Source organism: Chelon labrosus (assembly GCF_963514085.1).
Source record: "Chelon labrosus genome assembly, chromosome: 7".
Taxonomy (NCBI): Eukaryota; Metazoa; Chordata; class Actinopteri; order Mugiliformes; family Mugilidae; genus Chelon; species Chelon labrosus.
The window spans coordinates 10,893,993-10,907,397 of record NC_140343.1 but is presented as its reverse complement, the minus strand read 5'-3'; the positions used below and the strand labels follow the sequence as shown (position 1 = coordinate 10,907,397).

Sequence of the window (13,405 nt, the reverse complement as noted above, 5' to 3'; positions counted from 1 at the left end):
GTGTGTGTGGCCCTGACCATCTGCCAGACACACACCCTCCCCTGCAGAGAAAGGACAGACTCTCACTGAGCGAAACTGATGCACACAAACACTACGTCAGTTAAGCTTCTAATTAAATTATTGATGTTAAGAGCTAAAGGAAGTCATTTGTAAGAGGGTTGAGAGTGAAACATTTGTTTATTTCACTTTTTTGCCTTCTCTCCTCTCTCCCTTTGACTCGACCCTTCTCATCCATCTTTCTTTTCCCTTTCAGTCTCGCGTCCCCTCCCTCCCTCTGTCTGTCTGTCCATCGTGATGTCAGCTCTTCTTTTGCTTCCTGACGTAGTCTCCGTCTTTCTTTCCTTTGTCCTTCCACCTCTCATAATAACAGAGTTTTCTTTCTCTTTCTCCCTGACTGCCTCATCGTATCCTCCCTTCAGCTGTTCAGCCACCGGTCACATCGCCCTGCGTCTCACACAAATGAGCCCTGGTATTTCCTCCAACCGGTCCATTATTTTCTATATTAGGACATTATCAAGACCGCAATCAACATTTACCAAAGAATGAAAAAGGAATGCTAATTTTAAAGTTCGTCCACTTAGAAAGAGATTAACCCTTCTTCAGGTTAGTTTCCTAACCTTAAACTGGCTAGTAACACAGCTTGTAACACAAGTATTGCTGTTACATACAAGTTAAAGGTTTGACTGGAACCATGCTGCACAGATAAAGATGTGCCAAGTGGCTATTTTAGCACCCGTATTTAATTTTATGCATAGACAACGTTGGGAGATTTACAGCTGGAGCACTTCAAGTCTTCATCAGAGCCAAAAAAAGAGGAAGATTGATTTCACTTCAGGCTTTAGTCGCTCCTGTGTGTCATCTTCTCATAGAAAATAAATGTTCAATGCTGCTGAAACTGCAGTGAAACTGGCCAGGAGACTTATTACTTGTCACATTGAAGTCATGTTGATATAGAAGATTACTGTTGAGAATAATTCAGTTAACTTTTGTCATGTTGATGAAAGAAATATGTTGATTTTGGACAATGCGTCAGTCTAATCAACCATTGTTTGCCTATTTTGGACATTTTTTTGACAAACAGAAGAATCACTAAGAAAGCCTTTTACAGCAGCTTCAATGAACTACAGACACCCAATCAGAAGTACTTCCCTTGACCATAGTGTAAAAGACAAAACATTCTCAAAAAAGGTTTGCTTTGTCACCAACCCAAGTGAAGGCCAGAGAAACACACACGCAGACACACACACAGACACACACACACGAGGCCTTGGGTGGGAAACACATTTGGATTAACAGGAAGAGGAAATGCCAGTATAAACATTTAGACGAGAGACGGCTCATTATGAAGGATTACTAGCTATAAAACAAACATCTCTATCTCTTCCCATCCTCTTTTTCACATCTCTCTTTCTCTGTCCCAGAGGGGCCGAGGCCACAACTTTCCTATTAAATCAAATTGAGTTAAGTCTCATGTTTTGATGTTAAGCTCTCTCTGTCTCTGTCTCTCCTAAATCAACCATTCACATGAGTTAGTTGGAAAGCTCCTTTGTTAATTCACTGAAGTAGCGGTTTTAAAAATGGGGCTGTAAGGCCACGAGTCCTTAAGAGGGTTCAACAGGTCCCATTTCATTCACTGGGCCCGACTGGCCTACTGTGTGTGTCTGAGAACACATTTTACACCACAATATACATACAAAATGGAGTTTAAACTGCCACATGCTGCAGAACTGGTCTCTTGTTACACACAAACATACGCACAATAGGGAGGACGAACACAAACGTCAACATGCTTGGGAATGAGGGGTTTCCTCTAGCAGGCATAAAGTGTCTTCCTGCTAAGGCATGCACGCAAACACACACACACACAAACACACACTCGGTGCATTAGCAAAACCACCCCTGGCCAGAAGTGAACAATGGGAACAACTGTCACATGACCGCTGTGCAGAGCCAGCCTTTGTTAGGGAAAGAGAGAGAGGTGTCCTGCTGCGCTCTTTAGTGCGTTGGCCCACCACCAGTGTGTATATATGTGTGTGAAGGATGTGTGTAACATATTAATGAGGCTGTTAAATTAAATCCCACAGCAGTAGCTGCCATTTCATACTTCTAAATCTGGGTGTGTGCGTGACTCTTTTTTTCACACCTAACTTCCCCTCAGCGTGTGCGCTCATTTTCGAGGTCTACACAATAGGGTGGTAAAATGTGTTGTCCAGTCAGCCACACAGTCAGTGTCAGTGAAGAAGTGGAAGAAGTATTTAGATATTACATACGTGACGAATGTTATTTGACACTTTTAATTATGTTCTGTTATTAAGGAGTAAGCAATGCTATTCAAAGCAAGTGTGCCGTTTTAAATGCAACCGTAACCCAACATCCTGATGACCAGGGCTTTTTTAAATAGACTACAAGATAGACTCAGACTACGATTCGCCTAACTTAGCATAAAGACTGCATCCAGGTGAAAACAGCTGTCCTGAGCTACTAGTCATGCGACATGTTTTTCATTTCATTACATAAATGAGACATAATGAATATGAACTACAGAAGTGCAGATAGGTAGTTTATTAACTTTAAACAGAGCCAGGCTAGCTATTGCCTCACCCATGTTTCCAGAATTTAAGCTAAGCTATGCTACCTGTCTCTTGGCTCTAGTTTCATATTTAGCATCCATATTATTTCCCAAGAAGTTCAACTAGTCTTTAAATAAAATTTTAAGACTTAAATATCCAAAGTCCTAAGTTCCTTTCACTTTTATTCAACATATTAATGACGATGTTGACGCTGGATCGAGTGGTACAACAAATTCATTAGTGGATAACTGTGGATTACGGTTGACTTCAAATGGTGTTGTGTTTGCGAGTAAAGTTCATTTGAAAACATCATAAGCTGGACATTTTCAGAGAGTTCTGAGTTCACGAGTTGTGACATGTTTGCTGACAATTTCAGAAATGCCGAAAGTGGATGGTTGGTTAATACGTTATGATTTAGGCATACAAAGTTTTCTGCAGAATTTTAATCATAGGATAATAGTCCGAATGACCTCATCCGTTCATTACGCCATTTCATTCACTACATTAAGCAACCGGGTGAGCTGTTCGCTTCCTAACTGTTAGCCTTGGTGGCTTCTAGACGGCAATAGTTGCCCAGCAGTAGTGTGCTCACGACTTACGGTTGATGTTACTGACTGAACAGCCAGCATTTTGTGTCACAGTCACAAGATGACAAGTTACATTTAAAGATTTTCTTCGGAAAGTTTCACAAAGATTGAGTAATGTAACGGTGCCTACTGATCCCTAAAGAATATGAATACATGAATTACTTTCAAGTTATGCGGTCAGTCAGTCATTGTAAAGACAGACTGGTTACATACTGCTGATGGCTAGCTGGAATACCAACAACCTGATGCCACTGTGGGGTCTAAGCAACACAACACCACGTACGTACACAACACTACAACTGGAAGTACACAACCATCATGTGAATCTGACACAGACACAGTTCAGCGCTAACTACAGGCTGAGTCCCATTGGCTCAGCTCAACTCTGCTATGATATCCAGACATGACACTGACTAATGTCTGAAACAACCTGCTGCATACATGTGTGTTTCTGCATCAACGGAAACACAGATGCACGCGCATGTCTGCCTCTGTCATCGTCTCATGGGTGGCTCGCTGTTTAAAGATGTGTTCTCACAACTGAAAGGTCAGAGATTCAGTCTGAGCTGCAGTCACTCAACCTGTCAACGTGATCCCGAGCGAGAAAGCAAGGCCCAGTTTGGAAGTGCCCCGTATTTATTAAAAATTAAAAACGAACCATATTTATCACAATTTTAGATGACGCAAATGTTTAGGCATTACTGTCTCTGATAAGCAGCCAGAGAGATTGTTAAGGTTTGCCTCCATTTGTAGCACTTAAGCCAAGATACACAAAGTTTAGTGAGTACTCAAAAAAATCAAGAAAAATTAGAGAGAAAAATGCAGATAAAAGAAAGGCTGTTGGTCTTATCTGTCACATTTTATGTAATTATTTCCTGCTGGGGTTTCCAGAGCTAACACCACTAATCCCAGCAACCACAGTTACACCCAGTGTCTTGGGATGGCAACTTATTGCTCAAAAAAGTCCCAGAGTAAATTGCACTCACTACAAACTGTAAACACTTCAACAAGAGGGAACAAGACAGAGACAGAGTGTATTGAAATGAGGAGCAGCCACAGAACAAGCTTTAAAAGAGAAAGTAGAAATGTCTATTTTTAACTTATAGTAAAGATCAAGATAAAATCAGAAATGCATCTAGAGAAGATGAGATAGCTCTGCTATCAACATCTACATACACACATTCCTACACAAACTACTACTACTACTGAATGTAAAACACACAGGTTTAGTCTTACCTGTCTGTGACCACTTCTCCGTCTCCTGTGATCTTTGCTCTTATTTATCTTTTTATATTTATGCTTCTATTCCCTTTCATAGTTTGAGTGACACACTAGCTGACTTGCCGACCGGCTGGAAGACTAAAACACTCACACTCCTTCAGACAGGCAACAACAAGTAGCGCCGCACAATCGCAAGCCCTGCCCTCCTCTTTCTCCCTCTGGGGAGTGATTTGCGAGCACACAATCCCTCCTCCTGCTCCACTGAGTTTGGGAGGAGTTTTCTTTCTTTCTCTTCAAGCCGAGTTGTCTCTTGCCCCCCCTCCCAACTCCTGCCTCCTAGCACTAAACAAAACTCTTCTCTGCCGCCCTCCTCCTCCTCCTTCTCCTCTCATTCCCTCTCTTGCTCTGTGTTCCTTGCCTCATATTTCATGCTCTGAGTCTTTTTGTTTGGCACCTCTTACCCCAACACCACCAACTGGTGTGATGTGTGGAGTTAGATGTGACCTAATGTTGCTATTTGTAGAGAGGAGACAGGATGAAAAAATGTGATTGTTATATTTTTGAACGACTTGAGGAGCCCTCAAGTCTCAAGGAGCTTAACTACTTAACTCAGTGTTGACTGAAACGCAAATCAACTCATCGTCAAGGTCTTGTTGCACAGATGTGGGTATGAATGGTCAAATTTCATCTGTGAAGGGGATGAAACAAGTAGAAGAGCTCTACTTGTGTCATTACATCAGGTATGAGCTCATGAGTGTGTGTTTTCTGTGTGTGTGTCTGGGTTGGCTGGCCCTCAGGACAACACTCTCTCCTGTCTTTGTCCTCCTGTTCCTCTCTGTATTGTCTAGAGTTGATAACACCCAGACACGTGCATGCGTGTGCACATGTGCGCGTTTCCTTTTAGACAATACAGCGAGCCCATCCTGCCGCTATGAAAGCCAAGATGATCAGATGGCCCGCACACATCAGACACACATCACAGACACAGATGTGGCTACATAAATGTGGGTCTTTTGATCTTGAGCTATTCACACTAAATTTGCCATTGAAGTGCCTGAGGGTCATTATGGATTTGCGAAAAACTGCAGTTACATGAATGACCACTTGAGATTAAATCAAACCACAGCAAAGATAAACATGTTTACAGCCTGGTACAGAAAACAGTTTTGGTCTCTGTAGCCAATTTCTTCATTCATGACAATTGCACAGAGGTGAATTTTTATATAACTCTTAAGACTTAGAGTTATATGCATAACCAAGGGCATGGCTACTTTCAGAGACAGAATGCTACAACAGGTTGCTAGCTGCTCCAGCACACCCTCAGCACCGCTCAAGCCCCGCCTTTTTGAAATGTTTTGGATTAGCTTCAAGTCAGGCGAATCCAGCAATGCCAAGTTGGCAAACGGCAAAGCCACCTACTAATCTTTTAAAACCACTCCTCAGTAAACCTAAATCTATGTCCAGTGTTGGAGAGACAAAAGATACAAAATGGCCAAGCCTGGTTAGCTACCCTGTCAGCGAGTCGTTGTTGAAATGTGCTTGTTGACGATGTTGGCGATGTGATCTGTTTAAAACAAAAGCATTTGATTGTCGGCACATCGTTGTGTCAGTGAAGTGTTGAAAAAAGTTAAAACTAGCTCAACTTTGACATCACACCCGCCAGACAGCGATAAGCCCCAGGCATCAGTTTGATGCTTCATACCACCATTAAAAATTAACTGGCGCTTGTTGCATCATGAAGGGCCCGTATAACTTCATGTAGAGTCCGTGTATGACTTCTGTTTCACTTTTACCTGCTGTACGTGCTGCACATGTGCTTGTCCACAGAGTTTTGAAATACAAAGGACGATAAGTACAAAGACTTTCAGTTCAACTACTTTTGGTTTCTTTTTAAGTAATGGGTTTAGATAATATGGATCAACTTTAACTTTGCTTAAAGTCTGTCATTGCCTGACCACTACTGCTTCCCGATGGACAGTCATAGGCCGCAGTAATTGAACTTGGTCACTAAAAGTCATCTTTATCCCCAAGAATGATAAACGAAATTATGCCAAATTTTGCGGCTTTCGGTCAGTGGTTCACATCCTCATGGCCAAATTACTTATTTGGGTGACTAAACAGTGACAGGGCATTCTAAGAAAACAAATTTAGTTTATTTTGCATCTTTCCGGTAAGATACAATAAAAAAAGAGAGAAATTACAAGAACTCTTCATTTGAACAGTTTTTTCTCTAACCAACCAAAACTCAAAAGGAGTCAACAAACAATAAAAGTAAAACTATGCAAGAGTTTTTGGGCTTTTCAACTCAGCACAGCCTTAATGTGAGCGAGCAAGGCAAATATATTTCTCCAGGACACTTCAGTAGAGGAGAAGGATTGTTTGGAAGTTAAAAACATCCCGGAGCTGAATTTCATTTTTTTGCCTGTGTAAATCTTGGTACTGTTTCACACAGGCATGTAGAAATTCTTGGCATCTTTAAATGTGTGTGAGTGGTGGTATTTCCAGGAAGGCACAGTGAGTCAGGAGTGTAACCTGTTATCAGCCTGAATCACCTGAGTTCTTCCAAAACATGTGGGTATGTAGGGGAGAGGTGGGAGTTTGTCATGAAGGGGCCAGAACATAATTGTTCAATGTTGACTGACATGCATCGTTGTGGTGAGAGCTTTCAGCTTGGTTGAGAAACATGGTCAGAGGCATATCTTGATACGTAGAAATATTAAGTTTTGAGTGTTCCTACACTTTACACTTCTGGGGTATGACACACACAAAACGTCAAAATCTGAGCTGCAAATGATGGTTTATCAATAAAAAGAACTATAAGTTGCACTTGTCACACCATAAAGGCTACAGCAAATAGCCAGCTGGTACATATTGTATGTTTTGCGCCTGCATAAAAGGAAATAGCAGCGATTGGCAGAAGACTATATTTGTTATTTAAAAGGGGAAACCAAAGATATACTATTATTGGAGAGGCTTGGAAGCCAGGAAGAGATACAAACCATCGTACAGGGCTGGCCTCTCCTGAATTTTTTTTTTTTACTGATCTATAGTTTATTCATTCTAGATGACCATGTTGTTGGGAAAACATTGGTGTATTTCAATGTTCAGATGAAGATGAAGATGAGGATGAGTAGTCTCTAAACTAATCTCTGACCAACTCGTTCCAACACTAAACCTGCTGCAGACAGATGTCCAGCATGTGCCAACAGTACGAGACCCACCAGCAAAAAGATACTGACGGACGTCCAAACACCAGAAGATGGAGTGTTACAGCACCAGTAATCATGACCATGTAAATTATGACAGACACATTTCTTACTGAAATGCTATACTGAAGAACAATACTTTTCAGAATTATTTAAAAATTCTTATAAATAAGAATGATTTTATTAAAACCGAATAAGAAGCCTAAGAGATCAAGGGATTGTCATTATTCTGATTTGATCACCAGCTTTAAAATGGTCTTACAACTTTTTTTAAAATGTGTTTTGAAATGCCATACTATGATAGCCATTTCCTGGGCTTCCTGTTAACTTGAGTTGTTGAGCCTAGCCCTACTTTGGCACATTTTCAGCATAGCATGTTGGCACAAAGCCTTGCTGAATCATTCATTTCCAAACACTGACCACCAATACACCTCAGGGCACCAGTGTGTTTCCCAAACCATTAAACAGATGGGTTTGGCTTCCTCACTAACAGGAGATTCCACCTGCACATAATAGGATTTACGTATTTCTACCTTAACTACAGCCGTTACTGCAAAGACTTTGTTTTTTGTTCTGGTTTCACTTCATGTGTTTTTTTAGTGTTTCTGCCATTCCGCAGAGGGAAGATATAAACCGTGCAAGGAACACTCTCATCTCGATTTCATCCTCTCCCCCTCATTCCAACGACTCCTAGTCTCCTTCTTCCCTCACCTCAGCTCTCCTCCTCCACTCCCTTTTTTCTTATCGATCTTTACATAGACACATGCTGGTGTTTCCATGAGTGTGTTTCTGATTAGAAATGTGTGAGATGTAAACACTTAAATGTTGAGGCCACTCCCCATTCCTCTGGTTGCAGCCTCTGGGCATTAGATTAAAAATAGCAGGTAGAATGAAATCTACTTAATTGTGACAAATGTTTCTGTGGAACATCAACGTCAGCAGCTGATCCACAGGATTACTGGTGGTTATTTTAATTAGCCTCACAAAGCTGCAGAATCTGACAATCACTCATGATTCGTGGCAACTGTAAAGGATACAACAACTAGTGGTCTAGAGCAACTGAACAGTGTTTCATAATTGTTCCTAAATCTTAACTTCTTCTAATTTTCACCTATAGATAAGCAATGTTCTGCTGTTGGCCACTTCAGATCAGATGGGCCATTTTGGATTACAATGACAAAGAGTTTTTTGGAGGAACTATTTATTGTCCAAGCAGGTGACCTGGGTTTCATGTTATATCCCACTCTTCACTACATGTACTCTGGCTGCTTCTCAACTATTCCCTGTATAACAAAGGCAAATCACGCCAAAAAATACATAGTAATGAAACCATAATTAGGACAGTGAAGGGATGATCTGCCTGACTGAGCTGTCAAAAACGAAACTGTGGGAATACTTGCATGGTAATTGCTTGGAAAATGTGGGATTTTGTGAAAGTCGAGGCTTGTTTGTCAGCTACTATTATGTTTTCATTGCTTGAAGTTGTTGACGATGACTCCAGTGATTAACAGCAGTGGTGTGTTACCTAACAACAGAAAGACATGCCTCACTGCGAAAACATGTTATTCCATCTTAGCTGCTCATGATATGCCTTGAGTCACTTGTAGTACCAACATGAAATAAACGGCAAAAGTAAAACTTCTACTCAACTTAACATTGTGCAATACACCTATGAACTGCAGAGTAAATGATAAGAGACTAAACTTCGAGCTGAGAAAAGGATTTCGAAAACAGAAAGCTGCCATCAAAATGTTCAAAGTTTATTTTCTCTACAGGTATTTAGCTCTTTGGATGTTCTTGTCTGGATTGAGGCTAATTCTGTGAATCAAATGTTCTCTGTTTTGACATATAAGAGATAACAGCAGAATGTTGACAGCACAGTTGGTGTTACTGACACAGACAGAAACAGAAAGATGTTTATAGTACACTCAGTATTAACTCTAGGTCATGTTGGTGGGTCGATCACCTTCACATGGGAGATTATCCTTGTCCAGCCTGAGCGATGGTAACATGAATGATCTAATATGTGAAGGCAGCTGGGAAAAAATAAATCTGTTCATATACGTAATTTTGACCCTTATTGCAGTAGAATACGTGTCAAGATGTCTGAAAGAGACTCCTCGTCTAGTTGTCTTGACATTTATGTAACAAAAGAATACAGTTACACTTGTGAGGAATAAGATCTGAGCTAGTCTCAGAGGTTGACTTAAGACACAAGGCAGTTTTCATAGGTCATAGGTAATGGAGTGTAAATTTCCTTATTCCTGGTGACCAACAGGTGGACAATATCTTTACTGTTGAATATTGTTGACGGTAAAAGGTTAGTTCATATATAAATGAACTGTGCCGTCACCCATAAGATTCCCAAAGTGCAGTTTTGAAGCTCAGTGTGGTGACTTCAGCCATCACCATCATTTAACTCCTGGATAATTCAAAACTGGGAAAGTTGGTGGAGTGTGAGTGGAGCTGAGGTGGGTGGTTGACGTCTGTGTAGACAGGTAGCAACCTGTGAGGGTATTCAAAGCAGCTATGTCTTTAATTATGCTTAACTTCAAGCCTTAGTAGAATTTAAACGGGTGAGTTATATACAAATTAATTTGCATACAGTTGTCACAAATAGGTTAATTAGTTAATGAGACACAAAACGTTTCTGTATCAGGCTGTAAACAAGATTATTTCTGCTGAACTTTCATTCGTCGTTTTTGGAGCAGCTTCAAGTAGCCATTACAGGAACTGCAGTTTTTGGCACTTCTGCATTAGCTTCAGTTTTCAACCCTGGAGGTTACAGTTTGACCTTTACTCACCTTTTGTAACAGAAGGTTAACAGAAACAGAAAGTTAAAGTTTAAGTTGGTCGACAGCTAGTAATGTGTGTAACTGTCACTATGAAACAACAAAACTATCTTTGGTTCACAAACCAACAAACTCCCAACTGGCTGCTCTAAGTATTTGGTCTCCATGGTAACATTCGTGTCCAGAGGGCCACAAACAAGGCAACAAATCGTCAGTATGAACACCTGCTGTCCCTCTCTCTCTCTCTCAGTCACACACACAAGCAATGTAAAACCTGTGTTAGTCCATGTTTAGCATGGCATACAATAGCACAGTGTGTTGTCTGTGTGTGCAGTGTTCTGGTATTTCCATTACTTCCTCGGCTCACATAGCTCAGACAGGGGCAAGTCAGATTTGACCCTTAGACAAAATAACTGGTATAGTTCTGAAAGCTAACCCTTGCCTGTAGCCTGTAGATTATTTTATGGAGGTTATTAAAAATGTTTAATTCTGCTTGTATATGTACAGTAATACAACTTGTTGATTGCATACTCTTGATATAACACAGGAGTTGATTTCAGACACAAACCTAAGAGGAGGGATCTGCACATTTACTTTGTGACAATGCAGAGACACTCTCAAAATATATATATATATTTTTTTTTTTCAAAGCCAGATGCATGTGTGATCTATCCATGCTGCTACATACACAGATTAGCCACAACATAAAACCCACCAACCAGTGAAGTGAATAACATTGACAATCTCATTACTATGTAATGTTCTGCTGGGAAACCTCCTCACATCTCTCCTCGCATTTCTGTATGTGTGGTCCAGTTTGGATGCTCATGTGCCAGTTATAGGTGCTTTCAGTAGTGCAGGCGTCAGCATGTGCAACCTGACTGGTCTGTCGCAATGCAGCCTCATACAAAACAAATTGTGATGCACTCTGTGTTCTGGCAAGTCACAGGTTGACCGTGGCACGCTCGTAGGTATGAACCAGAGGGTTAGGGGTTTGATCCTCGGTACATGGGCCACATGCCAAAGTGTCCTTTAGCAAGACACTGAACTCCAGAGTTGCTCCCAGTACTTGGCAAAGTATGTGAATGTGCGCTTGTTTGAACCAGTGGGTAGATATGTCATTGTGACTGTAAAGTGATTTGAGTATCAATAGGTAGAAAAACGTTGGATCGGACCACATGGGCCAGCCTTCCCTCCCCAAGTGCATCCATAAGCCATGGCCTATTTTTCTTCCTTGGACCTTATTTGATTGATACTGAGCACTGCAGACCAGAAACAGGCCACAAGAGCTGTAGTTTTGGACATGCTTGCAATTTAGCCAAAATTGCTCACATCGGTCTTCTAACGCATCAACTGTGAGGACATAAGATTTGTCTTGCTGCCTCATAGACTCTGACCACTGACTGGCTGTATAATAATGAGATAAGTCAGTGTTATTTACATCACCTGTCATAATGTTGTGGCTGATCGCACTTCACTGATATGAAACGATTACTGATTGAACTGGTATCGGTACGTGCCTCAGTTTTTCCTCATAAAATTACAAACACTGAATAAGCTATTGTTACAATGAAATAATGGGTACCCACAGCACAGCTTTATCACTGCGGCAACAGCTGTAACTAAACACAACCTAAAACTAAAATATGTGAAGTATGAGCATGCATGTGTCGGGTTTGAGATGCCTCTTATTTCACCCTCTAATTGATCTAAGTGGAGCATTTCAACTTCTCTGCTGCATTTTAATTCCTGCCAACAAGGAAAGTACCTGGCACACACACACACACGGACTTCTATTCCAGCAACGTAATCATATACTGTTGCCAACTAAAAGTAATATGATAGAGTTAATATGTGCCTGGATGCAGTGTGAGTTTGCATGCCTCTACGCTGAAGGTGCTCTCACTGGAATGCTCTAATCTGGGTCAGATGTTGAGTTGGCATTTCTTGAGGATGCTCAGTGTGTGTGTGGGTGTGTGTGTGTGTGTGTGCGTGGGTGTGTGTGTGAAGGACGCCATTAGCTGAACAAATCTGGACTTTGTGGTAATGACAGGGGTGGCAGCCTGCCAGGCAGACAGATAATACCACAGTAGTTGGTGACAGAGTGATTTCAACTGGAGGCTGTTTCGCCTCAGCAACCGTTGTCATGTAGCAGGTCAGGGCTACACTACCAGTCGCACAGTGATCTCAGGAATGTGAAAATATGTGTATTTAAAAGGGGTAACAGGTAACGTCCTCATGACTTGTTTGTCTGCATATGTGGTGCTCAGCGCTCTTATTTTATGAACTGCCATGAGATTAAGTTTAAATAAAAATAAAATAGACTAGAACCCTCAATTGTCCTGCAATGGGGAAAATTGTAATTCCTGCTGTTTGACCCATCCATTTGTTCACAGAGTTGTGTGTGCGTGCAGTTGGAGCATTGGGCAGCAGCCTCTGAGGACTGCGCCCGGGGAGAAATTTTGAGGTTAGATGTTAGATGATTGCTCATTGCAGCTAAGCCAGGGACACCACGGGAGACGAACCTGGGACCCTGGTACCCTCGGTCCCTCCGTCCCAAGCTGCACCTATGGAAACTACTCCACAGCTCCCAAAAAGGAACCACTTCTCCCCGTCGGGGAATCGAACCCCGGTCTTCCGCGTGACAGGCGGAGATACTGTCCACTATACTAACGAGGAGTACATGAAGATTGCCTGACATCACCGTGCAGCGGCTTAAGTTGCTACTTATATCGGTGATCTTGTTCTTTTAGGACCATAGGTGAGGGTCGGAATGTAGATCGACCGGTAAATTTAGAGCTTTTCCTTTTGGGTTAGCTCTCTCTTCACCACAACAGACCGTTAAAGCGCCCACATCACTGCAGATGCTGGCCCTGGCATAGACCTTACCAGGAAGGCTTAGGAATGTGATCCCCCTATAGATCCCCAGACCATCCTCTGGTCCCTTTTCTTTAAGATGGGGACCACCACCCCAGTCTGTCACTCCAGAGGCACTGCCCCCAATGGCCACGCAACGTTGCAGAGGTGTG

The 13,405-nt window shown here is 41.7% G+C and overlaps 1 protein-coding gene across 2 annotated transcripts in view; it reads right to left on the bottom strand.

Moving 5' to 3' along the window:
* bcar3 (BCAR3 adaptor protein, NSP family member) overlaps positions 1-13,405 on the bottom strand; it is a 54,729-nt gene that overhangs the window by 39,508 nt on the left and 1,816 nt on the right. Inside the window, exon 1 of one of the 2 annotated variants that reach the window (XM_084549097.1) lies at positions 4,394-4,561. The exons of the other annotated variant lie outside the window; for it this stretch is intronic. The gene's annotated coding sequence lies outside the window, so the exon portion shown is untranslated. Of the gene's footprint in view, positions 1-4,393; positions 4,562-13,405 lie in introns of those variants that run through there. 2 annotated transcript variants of the gene reach the window in all.